General features: G+C 41.2%; 1 protein-coding gene across 4 annotated transcripts in view; it reads right to left on the bottom strand.

Moving 5' to 3' along the window:
- The window catches only part of LOC114560003 (neuronal cell adhesion molecule), a 79,184-nt gene that overhangs the window by 49,294 nt on the left and 5,032 nt on the right, over positions 1–24,858 (bottom strand). The window contains exon 1 of one of the 4 annotated variants that reach the window (XM_028585104.1): positions 5,597–5,683. The exons of the other annotated variants lie outside the window; for them this stretch is intronic. The gene's annotated coding sequence lies outside the window, so the exon portion shown is untranslated. Of the gene's footprint in view, positions 1–5,596; positions 5,684–24,858 lie in introns of those variants that run through there. 4 annotated transcript variants of the gene reach the window in all.

Genomic DNA, 24,858 nt, shown 5'->3' on the forward strand with positions numbered 1-24,858 from the left:
TATTCCACTGATCTACAAGTGGTAACACGCCAAGATATGCACCAATACGGCAGTTAAGGCAGGGAAGAAGAACATTGCAAGCAAGTAAACATGGATGTGTTGGATTTAGCGGTTTAATGAGGAAAGAAATGCATTTATACATTGTTGCTTAAGGATACATACATTGCATTTTGTTGCGTGACACTGAATGTAAAACGTAACTTTTATTTGTTTACAAGAAAACCCCACAGGGCACCTTTTAAAGATCTGAGCACTTCTTCAATGCTCAATTGCTCAATTGTTTCCACTGGTGTTGTGTTCCTTTTTGGGAACAGCCACTTAATAATCCTACAAAGGCATATGAATTCTGTCTGCACCAGTGGGACATACACAATATGTTCCCAACATGGTCATTGTTGCATGCCACTGCAGGTATATAATTTCCACCCACTTACCATGATGAAACAGTCAGCCTACAGACCATCAGAACTTCATAGGTGGTCAAGAGACCTGAAACCTCTGTGCTGAAATTCCACCTTTAATTTACTAATGAACGGCTTCAGTTGTTTTCTATGTACACATAACTCATCACATTAAGCTTTCTCAGCATATAACGCCACTGTATGAGAAGCCATTCATTTAAAAAATGTATCATAAATAAAAGCATTCATAGTGCCAGACATCTTTCGGAGAGATGATGGATAGCGGTGAGGTGTATGCATTATGGTATGAAATGAGTGAAAGGGCCATATTTCATTGAGCGAGGGGCGTGATTGACCAAGTCTAATGGGCATTATTTCTGCACACTGACTCTGTTGAGCAGAGACACTGGGCATACCCTGCCGGCCCATTGCTCCATCAGACTCACACTGAGATAGGACCGGCGCCCTCCCTGCTCTTTGTCACAACACCAATGGAATAACAATATTTCAATGGCAAATGCATATTTCAATGGCAACTTTTGACAGAACAAAGTTCATGCTGCGGTCTAGACCAAGCCTTCCTAACTAGAGCTGCAGCCTATGCAGACGTTTGTGTGTGTGTGTGTGTGTGTGTGTGTGTGTGTGTGTGTGTGTGTGTGTCAGTGGGTGTTCGTGGGGAGGACTTCTTTCGAATTTCCTATTCAGAAATGTGAATGGGAGTGAGTTATGATTGGCTCAGGGAGAGAATGAGGGGCTGGGTTCACAAGGCTATCAAGGCAGGGTGGGTGGGACACTTGTAAAATGCTTCAGACAAGTATAGATGATTTAGCCCTTTTAAGTTTGCTCCTAATGCATTCCTATTCCTACAAGTCATTTTCGCTTGTTTGTTTGAGCACTCCAAACACGTTTTTCGGGTCACTTTGAATCAGCTATTGTTTAAATGTGATTCTCCATCAAGCAATAAACAGAGACAATAACAACCTGATAACACAGAACAGCACTGTCCTCTGGCAATCACTTTGTTTTGTCCCTGTCCATGTCTGTATCAATTTTGGCCTTGTTAACTCTGGCTGAACTCATTACAACACAATAACGCTGAGGACTGTGGTGTCAGAGGTATCACATAGCATAGCGACTATTATGATAACTTCAGGTATCTGGTTAACTACCAAAGGAGCTAGATGAAATAATTTTAAATTCAAACATTCAAGCTGCATTGATGACACAGGCATCTGATCTGACAATGAGGAAAACAAAGCGACCAAGGTCTTAAGGGAATTTACATGAATTACAGCAAGAGGCCCGTAGGGACGGCCGCGACCTCTCCTCAGCTTTTTGAAACTAAACAAGACCCCAATCCCGCCCATCACCACAAAACACACACACACACACACACACACACACACACACACACACACACACACACACACACACACACACACACACACACACACACACACACACACACACACACACACACACACACACACACACACACACACACACACACACTCTGCTACAAACACACACATGCACAAAGACCCACTGGTAGAGAATGGTGTGACTGGTTACCATGGAGCCATGAGGCTCACTGACAGGGCTGGAGTGTTCAACATGCTCACAGACAACAGAGAGGATGATGGAGAGAAAAAGAAAGCGACAGAGGGAGAGAGAGAGGCAGAGAGAGCGCAGTAAAAAAACAACAAAGAAAGTGTAGAATAGGAGAGATTTACCACACACAGGCAGCAGACCGTCCCTGAGGTTAAGGACCTGTAGTGTCGTGCATCGTATTTCTTTTTAACTGAAAGACCCTTACTGACACAACTCACAGCAAAAGCCAGAGCGGTCTCTTTTTTCTTTCCCCTATTTACAGGATCAATTCTGTTTCTGTGATGTACATTATTGAGCGATTATTAAGTTTTATTTCAATTTGTCTCTGATTTTTGAAGTTTTGGCCATCATTCCTACCATTAATAATAACTCTGGAAATGCAGCAACATTGCAAAGAAGAAGTCTGACGGGACACGAAACAAGAGCAGTCAGACGATACAGGTCTTTAAAACACACCATCAGGTTAGCCAAACGTATTTGTAAGACAAAACAAAGGCAAAAGGAGAAGTTATAACCCTAATTTTGGCTACTGAGAAAACTTAAAATCCTGGATTACTCTTGTGCAATCACCTTGGATTAATTTACTGCTAAATATAGTGAATCTAGCATGCACAACAGCAAGACTGAGTAACACTCAGTGCTTTACGGTTAAAGGAAAACAATAGTTTCTTGCAACTTTGGTTTTATTTTTGTACCTTGAGCCATTGTGTCTTACCCTGATAATCAGACTAAATTGCCATTTAGTTTCACTTTATTGATTTAGCCTGGCATTGTGTTCATGTAAGCCGATTTGTTGTTGGGAGAGAGGGGGGTATTTTAGTTAGCCCTAACCAATCCATAGCAAGTAGCATCGGTCAAAACGTAATATTTTTCACACTAACCAAAGAAATATGTCAATTTAAGAGTTTCTATTTTTGTCCGTGCACTTACAGCACCTTGTACAGCTACATCGATCTAATCCACGTCACCATTTTCTGTTGCTTTTTTCATTGATATAGATATGTAGCTAGCTAGCTACGAAGGAAGATGACGTCCCCAGTATTAATACCTTCTGCTGATCTCTAAATGGTCTGTTGTTCTCCCAACACCAGACCTAATTGAATCGCTCAACAAATCTGAGATGTCAGAGATTATTCAGAGGTCTGGAAAGAGGCTAATCAATTTTATCAGTTACCGTATTATAGCAAAGTTGTTACTGAGATCTTGGAACAGGGCGACATTGTTTACAATAGGTCCTTTGTTGCTGTGTCCCTGGATCTCAGTAATTACTTTGGTGAATACTTTGCAATGATGTTATCTTAGCAGATAGAAACTAAGGCCGGAGTTACAAAAATAAATCTTATTCCATAGACATAAGCATTGTATCTCAGAAGAACTAAAAAGCAAATACACTTGTTATCTACATTGTTTATGTTTAGCTGTACTGTTCCCAAAAGGCCTCTTTAGGTTTGTTTGTATTGTCTGCTGCCCTCTTGTACGTCGCACAGCTTCCCTGTGTAATGAAGAATTATCACTGATATGTCCAGTTAAGTTTTAACTATGAAGGAATTTAGATCGTTGGGTTGTTAACAATCCGTCTGATTATCAATGGTGTTTTGTTTCCAGATTTCAACAATTAAGTTTGTAGAGGCTAAGCCCATGCTTTAAGTCCCTGAGGTGCTTTTCCACGGGTAGAGTAATTGATGCACTTTTTACCTTTTTGATCAATGAAAATCAAAGTCGTATTGGCAGTTAAAACCATTGGTTCCATTTATTTCCATCTCATCTTCTTTGGTTTTCCAGAAAAATCACTGCTTGTATGTGTGCTTGAGTAGCGGTGTGTCTGCGTGTGTGTAGTCAAAAACTGTATGTGCTTCTGAGGAACCAAAGATTGGTTCCTATTTATACCAAGGGCACTAATTACAAAGTTGATACATGCAATGTTATCATTAATGATTAAAATATAATGGCCAAAACTGAGAAAAAAAAAGTTGTAATAAACCAGAATTTTGCTTTAAGGATAGACCACCATTACTGCTTTGTTGCCAATGGAAACAGGAACCCCTCCTCCCTTGGCTATTGTTAGCTCACTATGTTCGAGCCAATGACTTTGAGTGACTTGCCAGCAATAGCCATACAGTATATGGCAATATGGCAACCATTCATGTGGTAAGAAAAGCTCTACAGCATGGTTTTAAACACACAGCCAGGCTTTGTGTGTGTGTGTGTGTGTGTGTGTGTGTGTGTGTGTCAGCACCAGCTGAGGACAGGAGGCGAGGTGGAAGAGGTCCAGGTTTTTTTATGCAGCAAAGAAAGAGAAAGGCCCGCTGAGCAGGTCTCCTCCTCTATATGCTCCATACTGTCACCAATAAGAAGATCATCCTCGGTCCAGTGAGCGACTATGGACGTCAATAAACACACACTACCCCACACACACGCACAACACACACTCTCTCAGTATGTACATGTGTGCTGATCTCTGCATCCATATGTGTCCACAGAAGGTGCAGGCATGTGTGCGCCTCCTTTGCTTCCCCACCAGGACCAATTTCCATCCGCCGTCTGTGTGAGAGTGTGCGATCGATGCTGCACGGGGCGCGTCATCCAGGCTGTTCATTACTGTAGGCAACACTGCAGCCATAAGCACAAACAACCTGCCCCACTGACGCATAACACACCAGCCATGGCCGGATTAATGGACATTTAATGCCATGTTAAAGCCCATACCCATTAATACAGAAAGAAGAAGAACTTGAGGTTTTTTTTATAATTTTTTGGGGGCTTTCTTCCCTTTATTACAGAGTGACAGTGGATAGACAGGAAAGATGCTCTAGCATGTGTACTAGCATGTTCATGTTTAGCAGGTACAATGTTCACCATCTTAGTTAAGCGTGTTTGCATTAAACACAAAGTACAGCTGGGGCTGATGGAAATGCCATTTTTTGCAGAAATAAACTAATGAACTAGTGTTAGTGAAACAGAAATTTAGACCTGAGAGATGAACATTTCACCCTAAGGGCAATGGATCCAATAGTTTTCAGGGCATTTCCCTTAAAGGCCACAAATGTCAACCTCATGGTGGCGCTAGATGAAAATTCAGGGCATCCCCAATGCCAGTAGGAGTAATTCTCTGGGAACCATCAATGCCTGGACCAACCGACAACAGTCTGGAAACCAAGCATCTGAGCAAGAATACCAATAGGTACAAAAGGAGACAAAGAATGTGTATGCAATATGCAGCCTTTGGCCTTAGGATTGCATCAGCAGCATATCAACCTGCAGTGTTCTAAATGAGCAGAGAAAGGTGATAAAGACTTCACATCTACACAAGCTAGAACTACTGAAAAAAAGCTAGGAGAAACACCTTGAAGCACCTGCATCACAGCACATGCTTCATGTTTGCATTTTCCTTTTTTGAGAGGCAAAATTATTTGCTTTTTAGTGAGTCTAAAAACTGACGATCTGATCTTTTTTATGAAATCCATATTGTGCTCAATGAGTCAAGAGCACACAAAAAACCAAAGGCTGAGTATAAATAATTTCTGTTCACTCCTTTAACACACATATTAATTTTGACAAATTTTCAGGGCACCCTGGTAGCTCACCTGGTTGAGCGTGCGCCCCATGTAATAAAGGCTCAGTCCTTACTGCAGCATCCCAGGTTCTATTCCGACCCATAGCCCTTTGCTGCTTGTCATCCCCCTCTCTCTCGCCCCCCTTTCCTGTCTTCAGCTGTCCTGTACAATAAAGGCAAAAAAAGCCGAAAAAATAATCTCTGAAACAAATTATTGACAGATATTCTTTTAAAAATATATAACTGTGATAGAAGTGAAACAATCCGCAGACAGCTGGCAGGGTGGGAGTGTCAGTGACGTTGAGGTGTGCTAAGCCAGTGGTGAAGGAGACAGCGCTGAAGGGTTTAATCAGCCCGTCTACTGCAAACTGATGCGTACACACTAACAAACACACACACACACACACACACACACACACACACACACACACACACACACACACACACACACACACACACACACACACACACACACACACACACACACACACACACACACACACACACAATGTTTCTGCAGGTGCTGAGATAAAAATGCAGAGGCAGGGAGACATGATGAAATATAGGAAAGAAAGAAGATATGCCAAAGGCAGGAGCAAATCAGAGGACCAGAAGTGAAGGCCAGTGAAGGCATTGGCTCATTAGTTGCAATGTGTGCGGACTGAACTATATACACACATATATATATATATATATATATATATATATATATATATATATATATATATATATATATATATATATATATGTGTGTGTGTGTGTGTGTGTGTGTGTGTGTGTGTGTGTGTGTGTGTGTGTGAATCTGCAAATGTTTGTGTTTGTACGCCTGCAAGAGTGAAGTTGTGTGTCTGTTTGGCATACGAGTACATCACTGAAACATGAATCCCCTGTGTATATTAGTGTGCATGTTTGTGTGTGCATTCTCAAATAACAGCCAGGTAAATGACCAGGACAAAAATAAAGGATGGGTAAAAGACACTGAGGGGACAGGGAAAAAACCTGTATAATTAGTAATTAGAAAAACAGGCCTATATATATGTTTCAAATAAAGGTAAAAACAGACGCTTACCCTAGTGTTACAAAAATTATTAGTGCTTGGCCTTCTCTTTTGCTCCAAAAGTCTTTGCAGTTTCTACTGGTCAAGTGGAGGAAATCCACACAGTCCTCCATCCCTCTCAAGACTCACCACCCTCCCTCACCCTCTGCCTCTTTTCTCATACTCCCTTCTCCTTCCACCTATCTCTCCCTCCCTTCTCTTACCGGACTCCATGCTCTCTGGTGCAGGTGACAGCACAGGGACAATGGGATGATATCACTGGTTCAGCTTCTAGCAGCTTGTCTGCATGCTGCACAATAACAGACTGTTGCAGCTCGAGTGTGGCACATTGTGAAGTTTGTGGGAGAGAGAGTGAGAGAGACAGAGGGTAAGAGAAGGAGGGAGAGAAATGGAAAAACAAACTGTACTACACAACTGAGGCTGAAGGGAGGGACTCGGTTTTCTCTGTAGCATCAGTGTGTGTGTGTGTGTGTGTGTGTGTGTGTGTGTGTGTGTGTGTGTGTGTGTGTGTGTGTGTGTGTGTGTGTACACACTGGTGGTCATGTGTGTATGCAAACTACACTGAGCCTATAGCCTGTGTTCCTGTAGCTAAATATGTGTGGACAGGACTGCAGATTGTGCTACCTTTTAATTACAGCACTGCTCCTTCCTCTGACAATGTCTCACACACATACATAAACACACACACACACACACACACACACACACACACACACACACACACACACACAGCAAACAGCACACGGCGCACCTGCCTTGAGGCAGATTGGATTTACACTGCATCAATAATTTACCCTCATATATATCCCCAAACACACATACACACACACACACAAAAACACACACTCGACGCAGGTTGTCTTTCAGTACCCGATAGCATTTAGAGGAGGCAGTTGTCACAAACACACGATACTGAGAGAAGCAGGGAATAACTGTGGTTAGAGGCTAACACATGTCCCACTGACTGATCCTGCATCATTACAGCACAAATTACCTCAGATATTAAGCCAATTATGAGCTGTGTAAACACAGACAGTGAGGAGACTTTTTTTTGGAATCAAGCTGTCCTATTCTTAGAAACACCTGAAATAAAAACAACATCCCTGGGCTTCCTATTCTCCAGATCCATCACTACACTTCAGCTGAGACAGGCTGAGGAGCAGACACCCTGCTGGAGAGAGGCTTTCATCTCCTCCACTGCTGTGCATTAGGCAGAATTTCAACTGCCCTTGTTTTTTTTTTTTTTTTTTTTTTTTTTTTTTGTAGTACAGGATGCAAATGGGCTTCAGTTACTGTTGTTAAGGTCTGTTGTTTTTTCCACAGTCAGCCAGTACAATGTTATATCTCAACTGTGTGCTTAGATGTGGCCAGGTGTCGTACCTGAAGCATCTGTCCTGAATTTAGATGGAGTTTTGAGATGTTCTCTTTGACTATTAGGAAAACAACTATTTAATTATCTGTCAATTTTATCACCATTTTTTAATCATGATTTCTCAGGGCCTAAGCTCATGTTTTCAAATAGCTTATTTTGTTCAGCTAACAGTCCAACACCCAAATATATCAATTTACATTAGTATAAAACAGAGAAAAGCAGCAAATTCTGAAATGTTTGCTCAATAAATGACAAACCATTTACCGAAATAATTGCCTATTAACTTTCAGCTGATCAACTAATTAATTATTCAACTAAAGGTTTCGGCATTAGTATTTATTCAGGGTAAAAATAATCAGTCGGTGATAGTCTAAAAAAGTGAGCACTTTGATAACAACAATTGGTTTGGCGTGGTATTTTTACTAATGAACATTTTTATGTTAAGAGAAACTGTTTTTCTTGAGATTAAATAAGTGTGCCAATGACTTGAGGGTGAAACCACAACTGCATCCATTTAGGATGATAACATATAAATATGGTACAGAGGATTAGGTTGTTTGTTGCCATTTCAAATGGTATGGAAAATGAGTTTTATTTTGTTTTCAACTGTTATTTTTACTGGGAACTATGCAGTTTTATCGTAACAAGATAAAAAACAGGAACCAATTTTTTAAACATGGGTGATGCATTAAGGTATCCTGAGGAGTTTTTTAACCTCTAGAAGTGCAATTTTACAAGTGTAGCCCCGTTTGTCCGTTTGTTGGTTTGTTTGTCAGCAGGTTTATGGAAACACTACTGGCCTGATTTTCATGAAACATAGTCAAAGGTTGTAGCATGGGCCAAGGAAGAAGCCAGTTCATGTTGGAGTGGCTCCGAATCACAGGACAGATACACAATTACTTTTCTAACATTGCAAGATAGGGGTGTTTGTGCTGCGTCAATGTGGTGTCGGAATAATCAGAATAATTAGTTCATGCCTTGGCGAAGGTCTGCCCTCTCCGAGTGCCCTTCTAGTTTTCTTCTCTTATTTGGTGCATAATTTATTTGACATTTTGAAACATAAACAAGTTACCTGAAATAACCTAGATATATTGTTATATCTTGGACGTTTCATATACAGCAATGCCTTGTAATTCCAGATGGGATGGGAATGTTTAGCATGACAGAGATAAAACTAACTTGTGATTTCACTGAACACTTAATGGATTCTAATGCTCTCCTTTAAATGTGATCCACTAACTTTGGCATTTAAAGTGGAAAAGCTCATGTATTGATCAAATGACCATTAGCACTTTGAACCAGGTCTTTATTGGAAACACTTAAAGTGGATTCCTTTAAAATGTTTTGAGAAAATGGATCTCCTGCACTACTGGCAATAGGTTAATGCACTTATTGCGGATACATGGATTCCATTAGGCTGAGGTCTATGTGAAAATGATCAGTAATGCAAACATAAACAAGAATGGCTGACCTTGGAGGGTACAATCTAAATACTCTTACACAAATAACGGTGCATTGTTGTTCCAAGTTGATTCTTAAGAGGGAAGTTTGAAGATTTTCTTGAGTCAAGTAATTTATTCACTTGGATGTCAAGCACAGGAGGGGGCAGGAATTTTGAGGAGTGTGTAACAATTGGGCTTTTCTTTCCTCAAATCTGCATAATTATTGAGGTTAATTCAGCACAGAGCTTGTGCACCATTGTCTTTGAATGTGGCTGCTATTGCTTAAATGAATAAATTAGTTACAAAACAAAGCTGACAGACAAGCTCTGCCTGAATGCACTATGTCAGAGAAACTGGCTCCAAAGATAAGAAGCTGCAAGAAAATGCCTTCACTTGATTTGCTGGAGACAACAGCCTTGTCATTTAAAAGGCATTTGGGTCTGAGTTTTCTCAAGTGATATGATTTCTCTGCTATCTGTGCTGCATGCTCTATTCACAACAACGAATGAATTTTACACATCTTCCACTATGTGTGTTAGTCTCAGTGGTCTGTGTTCTCTCTGCTTCATTCTTGATAAGCAAAACTAACATTGCTGCAGTTGTGACAAGACACCTTGTACTCTTCAGGGAAATTATACAGTAAAATGGGACAGATGCTCACTGCTGAAATAACTGAGATGACAGCATACACATCTGCATGATAAGAAAAGTGATGAACTGTTTTTTGGGTGAATAGATCAACATTTTTTAATTCATAAATTGGCTGGCGGGGATTTTTGTGAGCTGAACATATTTGACAGCATGTTTTAAAGTGTTTTTCCTCTTATTATCCATATCAAATGTCTTTTATGGACAGATTGGACTGTAAAAAAGCCCATTGGTATGCAGGAAACTGCTCTCAAAGATACTGAATGGAATGGGATGTATTGCAACAGAGTGCTCGACGCAAATTGCACTTTCTGCTCCTAAAACGGACTGAAATACTGCATAAAAGCAATGAATCACACATTTTTAAAAGAAATAAGGAAATGTTAAGCTATCACCAAAGCTATTACATTTAATCCTGCGGGGAATATATGTTTCTACCAATTTCCATGGCAATTTATCCAATAGTCGAGATATTTCACCCAAAACCAAAAATGTGAGCCTCTTGATGGAGCTGGATGAAAAGTCAGACCAGATCAGACCATGAATGTCTGTACAAACCTTTATTCCAATCCATCCAATAGATGTTGAGATGTTTTAGTGTGGACCAAAGTGGTTGACCAACCAACCAATCAACTGACATACATTGCCGCTCTGTTGCTACTTTGGCTAAAAAAAGTGCAATACATATTATATTTACTAGTGCTGTCAGTTAAACACGTTAACGGCGTTAACGCAAACTCATTTTAACGGCGTCAATTTTTTTATCGCGAGATTAACGTTCTTTTTGGCCCAGCAAACCTTGTAGTTTTTTCACATGCTGTTCCAACAATTAGTAACATTAGAAAAACTACAACCCCACACCGGATCTAGCTAGACCGGAAACAAAACAACATGCACGCTGCACACACTTGTTTGCACTTGCTTGTGAGCCGGCCAAAGAGTAGTACATAGCTGCAAACTAATTGCTTTTTGACAAAAATTGCCGTTTTGAATGGGGTCCGAGACCCGGTGCTAATACGGCACTGGTGCTTTAAAGGAACACGGCGACTTATTGGGAATTTAGCTTATTCACCGTAACCCCCAGAGTAAGACAAGTCGATACATACCCTTCTCATCTCTGTGCGTGCTGTAACGCTGTCTGACGGTTCCAGCATTAGCTTAGCCCAGCACAGATCCTGCAGGTAACTGGTTCCAACCAGCCTACTGCTCCGAATTGTGACAAAAGTGACAAAATAACGCCAACATGTTCCTAGAAGACAGCTGTGTCTCATGTTACGTTGTTTTTTGTACACGCTGTGACTCTAAAAATCACAACATGTAAATAGGAACATGTTGGCGTTATTTTGTCACTTATTCGGAGCAGTAGGATTACTGGAACCATTCACCTGCATGTTCTGTGCTGGCCTGATGCCGCTGGAGCCGTCAGACAGCCTTACAGCACGCACGGAGATGAGAAGGGTATGTATGGACTTGTCTAACTATGGGGGTTACGGTGAATAAGCTAAATTCCTAATAAGTTGGCGTGTTCCTTTAACAACCGTTATCTATCGGACCAAATAGCAACGCAGATTTCGGTGCTTTATTTAGGTGCCACTTAGATGCCTGGGCTTCTCTCTGATGCTCTGAAAACGGACATTAGAGAGAGCTGAAACATTGCCGTACAGGAGGCCAATCAACACTACACTTAGCAGCAGGTAACGTTAGCCTACCGTTAGCTAGCAGCTGGATTAAACATGGTTAAAATATTTACAGCTAAACGTTGTAAAGTGTGTCTGTATTTCACTGAAGAGGACTCCAACACCGGACTGTAGCTGCCGTTGTCTGAAAAACACAGTCATGATGTCATGTTGCTCGCCTCGCCAGCCTCGTGGTGCATTCACTGTAATTGTAAAATATCCTTTTCCCATCCAGTGGTTGTTTTCACCGTTTTGTGCTCCTTTTCTTTTAGATCAACTTTTTATTGTTTTATATTTTTGAACCTACAGAACAGATAAATACAATTGAACAAGGTGCTCCTTTTTTAAATATATATATATATCTTTCGGTTCAGGCACCGTTTTAAAAGTATCGTATCATGTTGATAAGAGTATTAAAATGAGAAAAAATTATGGGACAAAAAGAAATCAAGGGACATTTAAAATAGATAAAAATGTGCGATTATTGCAATTAATAGCGAGTTAACTATGACATTAATGCGATTAATCAAGATTAAATATTTTAATCGTTTGACAGCACTAATATTTACTGAAAAAAGCACTGTTTTCTCAGTGAGTTCAGCTACACATTCATCCAACTGCTGTGCTATCAACCCACCTCCCAGGAAGAAATCTAATTATACAATTGGTTTATACACCCACAGTTACTTCCTTATTTCCCATAGTGACATCCTTCTTCTGCAGTGGGACTAGAGTTGGGTTAATGTACTTAAATGTGTCCCAGTCTGGGCTTTTATGTGTGCGGTGCTGCTCTTATTTCATCAGGCTCTTGACATTATAGCTGTGTGTCCTTGACATGACTGATGGCCAGTTGAGGACTGGGGACCTCGCAGAGCTCTTGTCAGGGAGGATAAACCCTCTGAGAGGTGATGGGGGGCAAGGGGACCTTAGCTTCAGGAGCAGGTCTGAGTGCTGCCTGTCTCCAGTAGGCCCTTCAAGGGCCTGAAATCACATCTAGGGTGGGGAACAGTCTGGCTGTGAAGGGTGACTGACCAACCAGCCTGTCTGGTCTGGTACCTCTGGCCTTTCAAGGTCCCTCTCTGCTTGAGTGCTCAATTAGTGACTAAGAGCCTTGCTGACAGACTACCTGTAAGTCAAATGGCAGTGCTGGTCAAACACTGTTTTAGTTGTTTTTTTATAAGGGGTGGGGGGACTTCATCATACAAGGCCTGAGGGCAGACAACTCGGAACAAGGGCAGCCTCTTCAACTCACCAACAACAAACAGCAAGACAAGACAGGCACTAGTCACACAAAGGAGGCTAATCGTTTAACTGTAGGGCTTTTCAGTTCCGTCGGTTAAGCCTCTGTAATCAAGCTGTTTTCACTTCACTTCTTAGTTCTTGATTTGTTGACTTTCAGTGAAAGAGGTCTTAAAAGATCAGTGTCCTCATCCAGAGGACACCTGCCGCAGCTGTATCAAGCTTCAGTAGAACTCAGGTCAGGGATGAGAAGTCCACTACAATTATTTTTATAAGACTAAATTATTTGGAGGATAATCTTTTTTTTAGGTGGACAAACACTTGAACCACAGGTTTCCTGCCTTTTTTATCTAAGCTCATTTGATGTCACAGTAATCTCTGTATACTAGTAAGTATTAAAAGTCTTGGCTTTGGAAGAATAGCCTGGATCAGCACTTTATACCGCATTTCCTCTCTCTATGCAGTGATCACAATGCCAGTTAAAGCTGCCTGCTCCTTTTCCTTCCAGTGTGTACTCATTATAGAGTGGCAAGTCAAAAAGCCCCACACAGTGGTAGGCATCCTGATCCCGGTGTGCCTTTCACATGGTAAACAGTTTCAGATGGGCCCAGTATTGTGCTGCTATAATACAGCATCTGCTTTATGGCATGGAAAAAATGCATTGTCACCAAGCGGCAGTGAAAGAACCATTGAAGGACAGCCAGGGCTTCATCCCAATGCTGAGTCTGTGACCGTGACACAGGCTGGTGGGTGGTGGTCAAACGACCTGCATACTACTCTGACACTGAGGTTGTGAAGACGACGGCCAGAAAATGAAATACAGGTGGACAAGTGTCAAGTGACGGAGGAGCTTTATAGTCAGACCAAGTTTGAGAACAGAAGCCTGTGCTGTAAAAACTAGTCAATATACCGCATAACTTCAATGGAGCTAAAAAGTCTCCAATGAGGCTTTGTATCTGGTCTCAATGCAGTAGCATAATGGGTCAGAATGCTGCAGTGAGCACTGGAGCTTGGCCAGGTGGGAATAAGACACTATGCAAACAGAGACAGAGGGACAGAAGATGCCCCTTATTCCTTAACTCTCCATTAAACATTTAGAGCTGCACTCGGCACAGCTGAGAGCAGTCTATGTGTGAAAACATCTCAGTGTCACACAAGTGTTCATTTATGCCACAACTACCAACACTATCATAACTCATCCAGCACAATGCACTATTCTGTGTGATGTTTTGCTGCATTTTTTTGGTTTTTCTTTCTCTACTAAAGCTTAGTTCTGAGAATGAGATGCAGTGAAGGCATCAGAGGAGAAACTGCATAGTACATAGAAGCTATTTAAATTAGCTCATGGGGATTAAGAAGATGTTATCTTGTGTTATATTTAATCCTCACACTTCCATATCTGTGGTCAGAATGGTTAGGCTAATCATATTGATCCATGGTTACGTTTGAGCAAATGTCCCACTTACAATTATTTGATCAGTTCAGTGATACAGCCAAGACAAAGACTGAATAAAGCCTTGACTTGATAACAGACCAAAATGAAACTTGACTGCTGTCGGGTTTGTGTGCTCTCTGTAGCAGCTGATTGCACTCGGCCCAATCCAACAGACTGATACGTCATCAGATACATCTTCCCTCAAGTAGATCACGTCATGTCAATTCCAGAAAGAAAACTTTTATTCATCATTGTCCCTGTCACGTTACAATTTACAATTATCAACATCACTGTAAACATGTAAGTGTTAGCCAAAAGGCTCATTGTCAGCTGTTGTTCCTTGTGCCAAATGCTAAATTATTGATTAAAATAACAATAAAGCAAGCAACACGTAAAATCATAACAGGATAAAGCAGACAAAACATGAAGCAGCTAAACAGAGAGTAAACAAGGAAGGAAATAATACAAAACTAAAACATTTTAAGATGACAAATCGACGCATTAATAACATAACATGACAGTAGTATAAATGATAAGCGACACATTCTGACAGACGCCAAGCAAATAAGAACAGACAAGGCATGCACGCTGCCACTAGGTATGGTGGTACGTTTGGTTGCTTTTAAAGCAAGTTGTACGATTATATGCAAAAGAATGGTAGGAATGTGAAGTGCCTTCATTTGTCAGGTATTTTAATCACTGAATTAACCAAAAACAAGACATTGGATTATTTTATCCACAACCATCTCGAATGAACCTTTAAGCTCAATTATATCAAATGATTTTCCAGAAAATGTACTATATCACAATGCATTGATATAAAATGACATATGTCCAAATCGCCCATTCATATTTCCCATATTAAATGTCCAATCAACAACAACAATTTGTAGTCTAATTTAAGAAGCCAATTCTGGCCATTGTAAAATTTTAAAACTAACACTCAAACACAGTTTTCCTGCCTTATTACCATATCAAGCACATGCCTCAGATTCTGCTAATTTTAGCATTACAAAACACAGATATGTTGAGGTTGCTCCAGTTTGAATTCCCAGAGGCCCAGTGGTGAATGAAGGAGGTTAGGCATGTATTTGTCCAATGTTATGTAAAAGAGTCACTTTTATACCATTTTACCATGTCTGATGTGGAAAAAGAAGTGTCTTGTCAATCAAACTGAAGTGCTATGACGAGCTGTCCCGGGTTGTTTCTCTGTGGCCACCTACTCCATTATGTTTCAATTCCACACAATATGAGTCACAGGGATAAAAAGGGATGGTTTCACAAGACATTATGGATAAAAATGGACCTCCATCATAGCGGTGCATTAGATCAGTAGTAGGTTTTATTCAAACCTCCTCTTTTCATTTTTTAAACCAGCCATTTGGAAGTAATTAATTCAACAGGGCTGTCAAGGGTGCAGCCCTGCCACTGCTGCAAATTCTCTCGAAATTCATATCAAAAGTCCCTTTTCGGTTAAATCACAGCTTAGATAAACAGAGCAGGTGAAACAACTCACAAACAATTAAATCCCGAAGAGGTGAAAAGAAACATTTTAACTGTTGTGGTGTTTTTGTCCAAGTAAAGTCATTGATAAAGTGGTAATAGAAAACCAGAACCCTTATTCCCATGGGTACAGGTCAGTGATAACTTGGAGACATGTGAAAGGACACATGGGGAGAGGACATATCCTCAGGCCTCCAGCAGGTGCATTGTTTGCAGGATCAAAAGAAAGGAGCCATATTTCAGACTTGGCTGCATCCTGGTGAGGGGGAGAGCACATCCTGGTCACTGGCTCTTCCCTCATCCCTCTTACCCCATCCTGACCCCCTCACCCTCCTCACCTCTTCCTCCCTTCATTCCTACCTCTTTTAGGCAAACACCTAATCAATAGCAGCCTCCTGTTGGGAGTCTCCTCACAAACTGACTCTTATCACGGACTGTTAAAAAGCAACGACCACAGTAAACATGTACTTTCACTCAACGGACACAAACAAAAGAGTGAGTGAAGGGCAAACCCTAAAATTCAGAGAGTACATCCAACCCACATCCTAAAGTTGGGACAAAAGGAAAGCTACTTTGCAGGGTTTTATATTGTCTCAAAAGGCAGATTTGAGGAGGATGAGGGGGTAGGGGGGGGGTGTTAAATGCTCTCTCTAATCTGTCTGTCGTTTCCACCCATACAGACACACTTCTAATTTGACTTCAAAGCATGGGGGATTGTGAGCTATACGGCTGAAACTCTGCATGAAATCAGTTTTTCTATCACTATCTCCCAAAAACATGCTGATGTTACTGTAGCTATATGCACTATTTCCTGCTGTGGTGTTGCACATTAACACAGACTCCACTTTCTCAAACTGTGATGTTTGGTTTGAACTTTATTTACCAAATATGTTTCACTGCTTCCAGGATAACGTGACTGACATACTACTGAGCCTGTGGCGATGACAGCCATCCATGCAATTGGGTCGGCAGGTTTGCAATGATTTCATCATCAAACGACCCCCCCCAATCAACCCTAGCTTCAGATTATGGGAGTCTAGTTATCACTCTCTCCCAGGGTTGGGTTTAGGGTGCAGGGCCAGGGTAATCCTGAGGAGTTTGACTTGGGACGCCTGAGGCTTAATTAGATTTTTTTCACTGCCGATGACCGTGGAGAATCCAATCAGTCCGACCTCCGTGTAGTTCCCCTATTCTGGTCTGATTAGGCACAACCTGAACAACGCCTACGTATAAAGGCAATGTTGGAAACAGGACAATCTATAAATTCATAAATATGCATGGTTATAATGCATGCTAGTAGTTTGCTGAAGGCTTTACCCCGGGATAAGACAGTGTAGACAAATAAGATCCCAGAACTGTAATAACATAACGTGGAACCAGATGATTGTATGTAATATGGACATTTTTGGGGTAACAACATCAGATAGTTTTGTCTCAAATTCCCAAATGACTGAGTGACACTGAATCATATGGTTAAATGTTTGTTTTTTTAAACCAAGTGAAAGGAAAGAAGGAAGGAAGGAAGGAAAATATGGTAACGCTTCCTTTTGTTGTGATCTGTTAATGCAGTACTTGAAGCTGTTGTCGTACGGTCGTGTTTACAGAGTGGAGATTTAAGCATCACTGAATTAAAATAGGTGTCAAAACACAAACTAGTTCTTAGAGGTTAGCAGTTACTAAATATGTACAGTACACCCTGCAACTGCCAGGTGTAGCGGCTACGTAGCTAAATGACAAAGCTAACGTCTGCTTGTTAATACATTATGTGTTTGAAGAGTAAAATAGATCTAGGATATGATCAACACATTTGACTTAATTATTGGTTAGCATAATTGGATGTCCCACTCATTCTGAAATGCATGAATACTAGGCTAACTGGGAAACACATATTTATCTACATATGGACATATAAATAAAACAATGTCATACTTAAAACTGCAGTTTTTGGAAGATATGCTTCAGATTAATGTTACCCTGACTTCATGACTTCTAAAGGTCAGTGACAGATTTACAAGTAGCTGTGTAGAAAATGCAGATATGAAATATATTCTAAGAGTTATATATAGAAGGAAGAGGGTCAGAAAGGATAGGAAATACTCAGAGGAACAGAGAGAGTCAGAGACAGGCAATGGTAGAGATCAGTATAATCTGCTTTCAGGGCACTGCTCCTTTATTTAAATCACATGGCTACAAACTGAGATTATAAAACAGGTTTTAATAATTCCATAAGCGCACATCAGGATCTCAAAGGCTGGCTATGGAAATAAAACTACAATTTGAATCATTATCATTCAATCGAAGGAACTGAGATTTTTACTGAGATAGCAGTTTTGACAATTAAGTAAAAGCCTTAGATGTGCACTTACGTTTAGCTCAGATATCTGCCAAAATGCATATAACCCAAGAGTGAGTACGCCAGCACACTGCGGTCCCTCAGTACATTAACAATTTCAACTATTATTCCACACCAATCACATTTCATGAAACCAGCGCTGAACATCTAAAGAGTGCCCCTTGACTCTAAGCTGGGCCTTCTACATACCCTGAAATGTCAACTACAATCAAGATGCTGACTTCAGAACCAAGAGCTATATGAATTCCACCTCAGTGACACATTACAAATTACCAGCGAGTGAAAGTGTCCTATTTTTCTCTCACAGGATCTGTGGAGGCGTGCTCTCTCGGTCACGCAGTTACCCCTTTGAGTAACATGTCCACCATGGCTCTGCTCATACAGAGATGTGGTCATTGTGACTTGAGCCCTGAGAGGCCCAAAACCAGCCAACCTTGAAGACCCGAGCATTAGGTCTGACTCAGACCAGAGTCTTTTCAACCTCTGCCAGAACAATACCAACTAAAACCAATATAAGGAATGCCATTCATCGACAAAATCCAAATATACAATGGTGTAATTGTGTGATAGAATATACAGGAAATGGAGCACATGGAAAAGACAATTTCTGCTTCTGAAACGTATAGCTTTTTAATGTCATTTCTGCTTTGAGAGACTTCGGGCTCTTAACACCACGGGGCTTTGGCTATAAACCATGGCACACTGACAAAGACTCATTGATATTTCCACATAGACAGAGAGACAAACACAGTGATGAAAAAGCCCAGTGTTGGCCCAGACAGCTCTCAGCCACACTAGACGTTTGATTGGGTTATCAGGGCAGCCAGCCTCAGAGGAGATCCTGATAAATGAAGTTGCCATTTGTCCATTTTCCCCTCCTTACAGCCGGGGCCAGCTAGCCCACAGCAAGGAATTATTTTAGTGACAATTACATTCTTCCAGCTCCTAAAGAAGCCCAGCACTGAGAAACCAGCAAAGGACTGACCGCAAGGAGATTATACTGATTGCTATTTCATTGCCTGCAATTGATCCTAAATTGCTTTGGCACAGGTCCTGAGAACAGTCAACTCCATGGTGGATGTCTTCGGGTTTTTCTTAATAAATCAAATTCAAAGGCAATTGTCTTCGAAAAAGTTATGTCTGATATTACAGAAATCCTGACAAATGCTTATATTTGTTTAGTGATCTGTGTTGTTACAAGAAAAAGAAGATACATTCAACATGGCACACATATACAGTAATACATCAGTTAGGACTATAAGTCTGTTTGATAATATATTATCTCCTAACATTTCTATGACTACATCATGTAATGATTATTTTTAGTGGTGTAACAGAACAACACTCACGATTCGGAATGCATGTGAATCGCGGATTAATTGAAAAGTCTCCCCATAATAATAGTGTGAAATAAATGTTTACTGTCACTGTCACTTAAAGTAGGCTGATAAAACTATATGGAGTGTTGCCGTGAAAAGATACAGGCAACGCAATTTTCTGTTCACGTGAACGGGGCATGTTAAAATCAGTTGATAGAGACAGTCATGACTACTGGAGGAGCGGAAGAACTTGAAAAGCCGTGATACCGGCTACAGAGCTCCATCATATCAGCAGTAGTTGGTAAGGCAAGGCAAGGCAAGACAGCTTTATTTGTTTAGCACATTTCAGCAACAGGGTAATTCAAAGTGTTTTAACAGATAAAATACAAGAATAAAAATTACAGTGCAGTTGAGTTGGTAGTTGAGTTACCCGAGAATAGGGGACTTTGAGTCGGTACAGGGCACCAGGAGCTGCTTAAGTTCAGACGACAAAAAGTGAGCGTTATGCGGCAACAACAGTTAAGTTTAGGCACCAAAATGACTAGTTAAGTTTAGGAAAAAAAACGTGGTTTGGATTAAAACATTCCGAAGTAACTCGCATTTCCTTCGCAAGTCCTTTGTTTTCCCCGGGAAAGGGTACTCCGCTCCCAGGCTTGAACGCGCTGTTCTATGACATAAACAGTTCTTTAAGTAATGAATGGAAAGCTTTTTTTTTTAAATATTGTCCACCATTTTTGGTGCTGATCCGAAAATTGATCCGATCCGTGACTCAAAAACGTGATCCGAACTTCACCCCTAATTATTTTCATCATCAATTCATCGGTTGATTTTTTTACTACAAACAGTCAGAAATTATTAAAAAACTAATATCCAGAGTCCAAGATGATTGATGATCTTTGTCCGACCAACAGTCAAAACGTCAAAAGCATTCAATTTACATTTATATAAAACAGAGTAACGCAACAAATCCTCACATTTAAGAAGCTGGAACCAACAAATGTTTGATCAGCCTGGAAAAGGAGAATGCTGCCCGGGAAAGTCTCCTGGCAAATGTGGCTGATGCTCAATGTTGTAGCAATACTAACTATTGGCCCGCCTGGACCTCTTTCCACATGTGATCTCTGGACGGCTCCCCTGATTGTTAAAGGAAGGTTCGACAAGAGGCACCACATTTTATGATTCTAATGATTTTCTGACCTCAATCTTCCCTAATTATTTTGAAGCCTGGACAAAGATTATCTGGGTATAGATTATGTTTTTTGAACAACTAGTGGCACCAGGACAATAATAAAAATCAACAACAAAGCAATCCCAAGGCAGCATTGTATTTGCTGCTTTTGATATCTCAAAGGAAATGCCCATTTATGTTCTGCTGAATGGAGGAATCTCATATCTACACTTGGATTTGTTTACCATCCCATTCCTTTGTCTTCCTCAGGAGAATTTTTTTTCCCAGGATTCATGTGGCTGTGTTTGGGGGGTTTAAGAGATGAAAAAGAGGGAAAGAAAAGCCCATTGGTCTCAGCGCCACAGAAACAGTATCTAGAGCCAAGCTGTCATCCCACTTGGATTAAGGGCCCTTCAGTGGTGGCTGCTGAGTTGCTAACATGGTGCCTTACCCTCGGCCAGGGTGTGGGAGGGGGTAGAGGGTGGAGCAGAGGGTAAGGGCATTAGAAGGCCTGGCCTAAATAAGACCTCGAGGTCAGCGAGCCTCCTGAACCATGGAAAAGCCACTTTGTGTTTCCATGTCAACTTTATTCATGAGCTGACAGTTAAGTGTCTCCTTCTTTCCTGTTGATTCAATCACTGTTGCATCATGTGCGGGGGAGACAAAGATAATCTACGCCTTTGCTCCGTTTATCTCTGCAGACCCCACTTCTACAAGTTCATAGGATGTAACGTTCAACAACAGCCTGGTGAGAGTGTGGAGGATGTGGTGGATTTCTTGGCAGGGCCCACTCTTTAAATATCCAAAGTTATAAACTGAATAAGAGCTGTGGTGATGTATTTGCTTAGCCATTAAACAACACAAGTGGGCTCTATCACTGTGCCAACAGAGAGTGGGATGTGCGGCTGAGTTACTCTTAAGCTCTATGCAAATAGTAGGAAGATGGAGGCTTGAGAACAGACTACAAAGCATTCAAGTTCGCACTCTTCCTAAATTCTGTCATTTTGGCGAGCCTACACCCTGCCAGTGGAGCAATGCCCACCTCCTGTTGTTTTCAGGACGGTAAAGGGAAGCAGTGGTCCTTGTTATGTGATGCCACTGGGCCACCAACTACCTCTCCAACATCTGCTGCCCATCCAAAGTTGGCCATAGCTTCACCAGGCCCGAAGCTGTCGGTAGAAAGGACTGCCTCTCCGGTCCTCTTCAGCAGTAACAACTATGTGTTCAAACAGAGGCTCCAACACCCAAGTTTCTATTGTGGATCTCTTCAGGCATAACCCCGCATCACCCCCCTATACTGCAAGAAAGAGGCGAGGACAGCCGCCCCGCCAGTACAGACAGAGAAAACAGACCCCTTTTGTTCCCCCCGTCCCCTTCTCAGCATTGACTGAAGTACATGATCCACCCCTCCTCCCTCCTGCAACCCTGAAAGCTTCAAAAACACTCCCACTTTTCCTTTCCCTCCCTCCACTTGTTCTAGTGGGTGGCAAGACAGCAGATCATCTCAGGAGCATTCAGAAAATATACTCTGAACGCACATATCAAGTCTCATCTTCATTTGTTTACATCAAGTTCCTAAAGTCAAAGTTGACTGGGAGTCAGATGTAGTGGTACATGCAGCTAGTTAACCTGTCAGGAGCTCTAATGGGGGTAGAGAGGGAACATTAAACCACAACATTACGTTCCATTACCCCAACCTCCCATTTCAAAAGGAGGCTCTGTTGCTGTCACTCCCTGGCAGTTGGTTTGGACAGAAAAGAGCATCTCTAAATGCTTTGTTCTCACTAAGGGGTGTAATAACCTGACACAGGCGATAATAGCGTTGCTGGGCAACCTTGAGTGATTGGGCTCGATGACTGTCATGGTGTAAAGCTCTAGTGTAATGATTCTGTCACAGTGGGCCGTCCAGGGACATCCGCACTGACCGCTACCAATCCACCATCTGTCCACATTACCTGCTGCCCAAAAGATACGACCGAATGTAACAGTACAGCTCCACAATTTATACAATATAAGACTGTATCTGTGATTAATACAGCTTGAGATTAGGGCTGCAACCAACATTTCTTATTACTGATTATTGTGTTGATTATTTACTTGAAGAGCCCAAGTTGGCATATTCAAGTTGCTTGTTTTGTCTAAAACCCAAAAGATATTCTGTTTAATAAAAGACAAAAATCAACAATTATTCACATTTGAAAAGCTAGAAACAGAGAATCTTTGGCATTTTTGCTTAAGAAAAAAAACAACCAAAAAACCAATTAAACAATTGATCAAGCTTAAAAATTTATTATTTTTCAATTGCTAATCCATTAATCAACAAATTGTTTCAGCTGAACTTGAGATATAATGCACCTTAAAATACCAAATAATTTCACCATAAGGCTGCAATTTAGCATTATTTTTCTTTCGGGTTTTCATCAATTATGTTTTTTTCATGAATCGGTCTATAAAATACCAGAAATACTGAATAATGCCATTCACAAGTTCCCAAAACCCAAGGTGACGTCTTCAAACTGCAGGATGGTCAATTAATATGATATTGATACAAAACAGGAAAAAGCAGCAAATCCTCATATTTAAGAAGGTGGAACTAGAGATGTTTTCTCAACGATTATTTGATTGATGCTGTTGATTAATTTTCTGCTTCAATTTACCCACTAATCATTTAAGCAATAACTCAGTATAGTACATTGGAGCTGAGTTGTTGCAGGACTAAAGATAATACAGAAAATAGCAAAGTATCTCCACATCTTTTAATCTAATTACTCTGAAAACCAGTCTGAGTCTCGCATAAATCATCTAATATCCACTTCCTTAGTCATCTGTCACCATCCACTCCAAATACAGGTCTAGTATGCAAACATCAACAGTTGCAGCTGTGTGGAGTGGATTCACAGGAACGTGTCAATCCCCATTAGAGACTGCTGCCTAACTGAGTGTGAAAGTCTAATTGCACTCACCAGCTTGCAACCATACAGGCCCCACACACAGAGAGGTGTGTGTGCGTGTGTGTGTGTGCATGCGTGCGTGCGTGCGTGCGTGATGAACATGTATATGTCCTTCTTTGCATACACTCATCTGCCCCTGCGTACATTTGTCCAAAGTGTTCAAGCAGCCGTGAAACTGGGGGTGGGGACAGCATTCCCTCTGTGGTCTTCTAATGAGACAGCCATCAGTCCCAAATTGAGACGAACATGCTAGTGACAAGAAGGTCCATGCGATGTCAGTGTGCTGTGCTGCTGTGTGTGGCTGGCCTACTGGGAAGAAACACCCACATTGCAGTGACACTAATGGATAGGCATGGGCCTCCATCAGTCCCCAGAGATTTAGCCTCATCACAGCTGAGCAGCACAGCTCTTCTATTCACAATGGCCGCTGGATCGTCTCTGCTCAGGGCGAGCACACACGTGTCTCTAGAACACAGTCAATCATTTAGTCAATCAGCTGGAGTGACCTATGATCGTGTCTTATATAACTATGTCTGTGCCACGCAACAAAAAAGAAATTATCACAGCCCTTTTTAAAAGGATAATTATCTTCAACTTGGACATAAGTTTTGGTAATAACTGCTACCAGTAGTGATAGCACTGCACTGAGATCTAAGAACATGGCAACAGCAGTGTTGTAGTCAAGACTACCTTAGTCTATATCCTTGACATTCCACTTTTTTGCTCCGTTGCTGCAGATTTCACTCATTTAGGCCGAATATCCGTTGACTTGGGCTTCCTTTGTGTTGGCATTTTAAACTCCGGTCGATTAATGAGGACTATGGTTAACCTTTTCTCAGATCTCTGCAGGGTAAATCCAGACAACTAGCTAGACTATCTGTCCAATCTGATTTTTCTGTTGCACGACTAAAACAATTTTTTAAAATGTACACATGCTCCACCAAAACAAGTTCCTTCTGAACCTATTTTGCAGCGGCACCGCAGCTTTTCTCTGGTGCTTAGCACCGCCCAAGACGATTGTGATTGGTTTAAAGAAATGCCAATAAACCAGAGCACGTTTTTCTCCCATCCCCAAATGCTATGTGTAGTCACAGACAGTAAAATAATGGACAAAGCGACGTCATAGACTT

Source organism: Perca flavescens, chromosome 8 (assembly GCF_004354835.1).
Source record: "Perca flavescens isolate YP-PL-M2 chromosome 8, PFLA_1.0, whole genome shotgun sequence".
Classification (NCBI taxonomy): Eukaryota; Metazoa; Chordata; class Actinopteri; order Perciformes; family Percidae; genus Perca; species Perca flavescens.